We start from the raw sequence: 6,214 nt of genomic DNA on the forward strand, positions 1-6,214 counted from the left end.
TTGTGCTGTTTATCTCTGTATGTTTATTCTTTAATTCTTCTAGGTCTCTGTTAATTGATTCTTGCATCTTATCCATTTTGTTTTCAAGGTTTTGGATCATCTTTACTATCCTTATTCTGAATTCTTTTTCCTATTTCCTCTTCATTTATTTGGATTTCTGTGTTTCTAGTTTGTTCCTTCATTTGTGTAGTATTTCTCTGCCTTTTCATTATTTTTTTAACTTATTGAGTTTGAGGTCTGTTTTTCCCAGGCTTCAAGGAAAGTTGAATTCTTTCCTTGAAGAACGTTGAATTCTCTCTTCCTTTTGGTTTCTTCCCTCCTAAGGTTGGTCCAGTGGTTTGTGTGAGCTTCATATAAGGTGAGATTTGTGCTGAGTTTTTGTTTGTTTGTTTATTTTTCCTCTGATGGGCAAGGCTGAGTGAGGTGGTACTCCTGTCTGCTGATGATCTGGTTTGTATTTTTGTTTTGCTTGTTGTTTAGATGAGGCATCCTGCACAGGGTGTTACTGGTGGTTGGGTGATGCTGGGTCTTGAGTTCAAGTGGTTTCCTTTGTGTGAGTTCTCACTATTTGATACTCCTTAGGGTTAGTTCTCCAGTAGTCTAGGGGCTTGGGGTCAGTGCTCCCATTCCAAAGGCTCAGAGCTTGATCTCTAGTCAGGAATAAAGATTCCCCAAGTGGTTTGTTATGGCATTAAGTGAGATTAAAACAAATATCCAGAAAACAAGAAACCAAAAATTAACCCAAGACAAATAGTGGTTACAAAATCAGGCAAATAATAATTAAAATAATGGAATATCCACATATACATATACACCCATGAGTAAAGTCAAAACAGTCCAACAAAAATAAAGATTGACCTGGAGAATGAAGGAAATAAAAAATTATACTTATGAGTTAAGAACAAAACTAACTAAAGCACAAACTGGAAAACAAAATTAAAGTAAGGTGCCAAGTGGGGAATAAAGCAATGAAAACATAACTAACAAATATGTTGATAGGAAAGGAAAGAAAGAAAGAATAGATATGCAAAGTTAAATAGAGGTAGATGAAGAAGACTTATATACATTAAGATTAACTGTAAGGTGAAAAAAACAGTAGGAAAGCTATACAAAGGAATAAATGTAGAAAAAGTATAAAAGGTTTAAAAAATTAAAAAATTATAAAAAAGAGAAAAGAAGAAAAAAATAGAGGAAGGAAAAAAAAAAGGTGGGGAGGGGGAAAGAAAACTCCACAGAACTGCAAAACCCCAAAATAGAGGCAGAAGTTTACAATGACAATAAAAAAGTGTGACTGAATATACACATATACATATACACCCATAAGCAAAATCAAAACAGTCCAACAAAAATAAAGTACAATAGATTTAACTGGCTAACAAAGGAAAGAAAAAATTATATCTACCAGAAGAAAACTCACTAAAGCACAAATAGGAAAATAGAACTAAAGCAAGGTGCCAATTGGGGAATAAAGCAATGAAAATATAACTAACAAATATGTTAAGAGGAAAGGAAAGAAATAAAAGAAAGAAGTAATAGATATACAAAGTTAAATAGAGGTAGATAAAGATTTATATACATTAAAGATTAACTGCAAGGGGGAAATAACAGAAGGAAAATCAAACAAATGAATAAATGTAGAAAAATAATAATAGGTTTAAAAAATTAAAAAAGAGAAAAAAGAACAAAAGGAAAACTCCACAGAACTGCAAAAGCCCAATGTAGAGGCAGAGGTTTATAACAACAGCAAAAAATGTGACTGAGAAAAAAAAAGCTAAAAAACTTAATTGGATTTCATAGTGCCAATAAAATCAACAACTACAACAGAGTGAGGGAAAAGGAAAGAAAAAGAAAAATATTCAAAAGAATCTACAAAACAAGTTAAAACATAAGAGTAATAAATGTTTTTCTTGAGTCGCTGCTGTCAGAGCCCTTTCCCTCGCTGGGAGTCACAGTCAACCTCACCTCCCTAGAATGCCCTCCAACACTGTGCTGACCTTTGCTGTGTGTGAAGCTCAGATTCTAATCTGGCCCTATTCTTGTGTGTTCTTGCCTCCAATGTACACAGTTATCAGAACTATCAGAACTGTGTTTTCTTTTGTGGGAGCTCTCAATGACCTTTTATATATTCCATAGATGCAGAGTTTGCCTAGTTGATCATGTGGATTTAATCTTCACCTTGTACAGCTGGCAAGAATGTTTTGGGTCTTCTTCCTTAGCCACGCTGCCCCTGGGTTTCCAATTATGGTTTTATTTCGACCTCTGCATGTGCTTCATCCACTGGGATTTGCTCCTGAGGTTGCCCTGGAGGACTTGGGTTTGCCCCTGTGAGGGCCAGGTGTGGAGGTGGTGCAGCTGCTTGGGGTGTAGGGGTTCTGGTAGCATCAGGTACTGGGGGGGGGGTTGGTGGCCAGGGAAGCAGGAAATATAGTGCTCTGGCTATGGCTTTTCCAGTGGTCATGTATGGATGTGAGAGTTGGACTGTGAAGAAAGCTGAGTGCCGAAGAATTGATGCTTTTGAACTGTGGTATTGGAGAAGACTCTTGAGAGTCCCTTGGACTACAGACTGCTAGGAGATCCAACCAGTCCATCCTAAGGGAGATCAGTCCTGGGTGTTCATTTGATGCTAAAGCTGAAACTCCAGTACTTTGGCCAGCTCATGCGAAGAGTTGACTCATTGGAAAAGACTCTGATGCTGGGAGGGATTGGGGGCAGGAGGAGAAGGGGATGACAGAGGATGAGATGGCTGGCTGGCATCACCAACTCGATGCACATGAGTTTGGGTAAACTCCAGGAGTTGGTGATGGACAGGGAGGCCTGGCATGCTGCGATTCATGGGGTTGCGAAGAGTTGGACACGACTGAGTGACTGAACTGAACTGAACTGAAAAAGGTAGGGCAACCAGTATTGGCCAATATGCTCCACTATGCTTGCCTTGAGAACCCCCCTCACTGACAGAGAAGGCTGGCAGGCCACAGTCTACAGGGTCGCACAAAGTCACACTACAAAAGCAATCCTGCACGCATAGACACAAGACTTTTTTTTGGCCTGTGGCAGCCCTGGCCCAGTAAGAGTTGAGCATGAAGGTGGTGCAGCTGCTTGGCTTGCCGGGACTCTGGTGGCGTCAAGTGTTCAAGGACATGAATTGCCTCCGTGGCAGGAGTTAGGGCCCTATCAGAGGCTTTTTTCAAGCCTCTTGTAGCTGGTGAAGGCCTCTTTGGTCAGTCTTTCTCTGTAGCTCCCTCCATTCAGGTACTTAGAGGGCTCCCTTGCCTGGGGTCCTTCTCTGTAATTTGATGCATCAGGCACATAGAGGGGCCCCCCTGGCTGGGGTCCTACTCTGTAGATTGGCTCATCAGACACTTAAAGGGGCACCTTGGGTGGGGTCCTATTCTGTAGTTCAGTGTATCAGGCATTTGATGGGCTAGCCTCTCTATTGTTAAGCTGCTGATGCTGGCCTGTGGGGAGAGAGAGGCTATTGTGATGGCTCCACCCCGTGCATGACTTAGCAGTATCACCCGGCTTTCCTCCACAGGCGTTTCCCACCACAATCTCCTCCCTCACATCCCCTCGATCCGTCTCTCCACAGTCAACAGCAGCCCTCACCCTGGGATTGCTCCATAATTCCTAAACTCCAGATCCCAGCTGCTGTACCTTCCAGGGGACCTGCATCCCTATCCAGGGTATGTATGACGGCTCAAGGACTGTCTGATTCTCATTCCATTTAGGCTGCCCCAAATCAGCTGTTTCACTCATAGCTTTAAATGTTTCTCCTCTGACTCAGACAATTGCCCCAATGTGGGGATTGGACCCCTGCTTCAGTTCCCCCACCAACTGAGGGCAGGTCCAGCCCTACTAACCCTCCTGTTTTTTTCCCCTAGTTCCTTTGTCCTACGGAGTTTTGCGTGGTTCTATATATTCTTTTCCACTGGTCAGGTACTCCTGTTCGCTCTCAGCTGGTGTTCTGCATGCACTTCTGTGTCTGAAGCTGTATTCCTGATGTATCCATGGAGAGAGATGTACTCCACATCCACCTACTCCTCTGCCATCTTGTTCTCTCCAAAACTTATGAATTTTTGCCTAACTGAAATTTATGAAATTTTGATTCTATTTGTTTGAGTTAATGTAAATAGAATGCTAGATTTCTAATTTAAAAAGATAGATGTGCAACAACCAACAAAAGTTTATTGTATAGCACAGAAATTATACTCAATATCTTGTAATAACCTATAATGCAAAATAATTTCAAATATAATATATGTGTCTATTTATAACTGAATCACACAGAAAAAATAATTCTACTTTTTAAAATTTTATTAAGTTTATCTTTTTGCCAGTTTTTCTAAATGTCCTATGGACATCTAATAACAATGTATGAGATACAAAATTTTAAATATAGTTGTGTAGGTTATATGATTAATAAAGTTAAATATAAATCTATTATTTTAAAATTATTAATATGACATTTAATATACTCTTATTTTTTCTGCACTTGAAAAAATATTCAGAAAAATATTAATGTCTCACTATGATTATATATTTTTTATTTTTCCTTATATATCTTCATATTTTTGCTTTATATATCTTTTTTCTTTGTTGTTAAGTGTCTAATGTTTTATGATGTGTATATTCTTTGTGAATTGTACCTTTTGTCATTAAAGATATTTATCTTTGTTTAATTTAAAATAAATAAATATAAAAGAAAAAAGAGAAGGAGGAGGGGTAGAAAAAAAGGGGTGGGGGAAATAAGATTACAGATCAGTCAAATTCATGAATATAGATCCAACATCCTTAACAAAATATTAGCAAGTCAAGTCAAACAATATACATAAAGGCAATACACAGTGACCAAGTGGGGCTTATCCCAGAAGTGCAAGGTTCATTTTGCATTTGAAAATTCAGTGTAATTCACCATATTGGCAGAATAACGAGAAACAAACAAATATCATTTTAATAAGTGCAGAAATACTATTTGATGAAATTCAAGGCTCATTCATGATTAAAATCCGTCTGAAGCTGAAGCTCTAATACTTTGGCCACCTGATGCAAGGAGCCGACTCATTGGTAAAGACCCTGATGTGGGGAAAAATTGAGGGCAGAAAGAGAAGGGGGCAACAGAGGATGAGATGATTGGATGGCATCAACTCAATGGACACGAGTTTCAGCAAACACCAGAAGATAGTGAAGGACAAGGAAGCCTGGCGTGCTGCAGTCCATGGGGTCACAAAGAGTCAGACATGACTTAGCAAATGAAAAACAATTCATGATTAAAATCCCTCAGGAAAATAGGAATAGGTACAACTTCGCCAAAATGAGGAAACTGTGAGTAAAACTACAGTTTAAATTATTTATAATGATGAAATATTGAGGACTTCCCTCAATATCAGAAAAATAAAACAATTCCCACCCTCACCACTTCTATTCAAGATTGTACTGGTGATCCTACTCATCACAATAGTGAAGTGGACAAAAAGGCATAAACTTTAGAAAGGAAGAAGTAAATCTCACATTTTTATATAAGTGTGTTAAACAATTTGGAAATGAATTATTAAAAAATTAAAATAGCTTTAAAACCACAGTACACTTAGGATTAAACACTTACTAAAACTGTGCAATGTTGCTGAGATTAATAAATGAAGGACTAAATAAATGTGGAGATACATTATGTTTATGAATTGACGGCCTCAATATTATTAATATGTCAAGTCTTGCTAAACTGTTTTACAGAGTCAACATAATTTAAATAGAAATTTTATCACATTTTTGAAATAATTGTCAAGAAGATTCTAAAATTTCTGTGACAATGCAAATAACAGAATAATTTTTTTTAAATATGGGATATAATTGCTTTACAAGTTGTGTTACTTTTTGCTGTACAACAAAACAATTAATCAGCTATATGTATACATAAATCCTCTCCCTCTTGAACTTCCCTCACACCCCACCCCAGTTCCACCCATCTAGGTCAATACATAGCACTGAGATGTGCTTTCTGTACTATACAGCATTTGCACTAGCTGTCTCTTTTACACATGGCAGTGCACATATGGCAGCCCCAATCTCCCAATTCATCCCACCCTCTTCCTCCACCATGTCCACATGTCCATTTATGCCAGTGTCTCTATTCCTGCCCTGCATATAAGTTCATTTGTACCATTTTTCTAGATTCCATATATATGTGTTAATATATGATATTTGTTTTTCTTTTTGATTTATT

General features: G+C 38.1%; 1 protein-coding gene across 1 annotated transcript in view; it reads left to right on the top strand.

The window, feature by feature from the left end:
* OPHN1 (oligophrenin 1) overlaps positions 1-3,643 on the top strand; it is a 692,544-nt gene extending 688,901 nt beyond the window's left edge. Inside the window, exon 25 of the mRNA XM_055565218.1 lies at positions 3,533-3,643. The gene's annotated coding sequence lies outside the window, so the exon portion shown is untranslated. The remainder of the gene's footprint in view (positions 1-3,532) is intronic.
* Positions 3,644-6,214: the final 2,571 nt, after the last annotated feature.

The sequence above is a fragment of the Bubalus kerabau genome, chromosome X (assembly GCF_029407905.1).
Source record: "Bubalus kerabau isolate K-KA32 ecotype Philippines breed swamp buffalo chromosome X, PCC_UOA_SB_1v2, whole genome shotgun sequence".
NCBI lineage: Eukaryota > Metazoa > Chordata > Mammalia > Artiodactyla > Bovidae > Bubalus > Bubalus kerabau.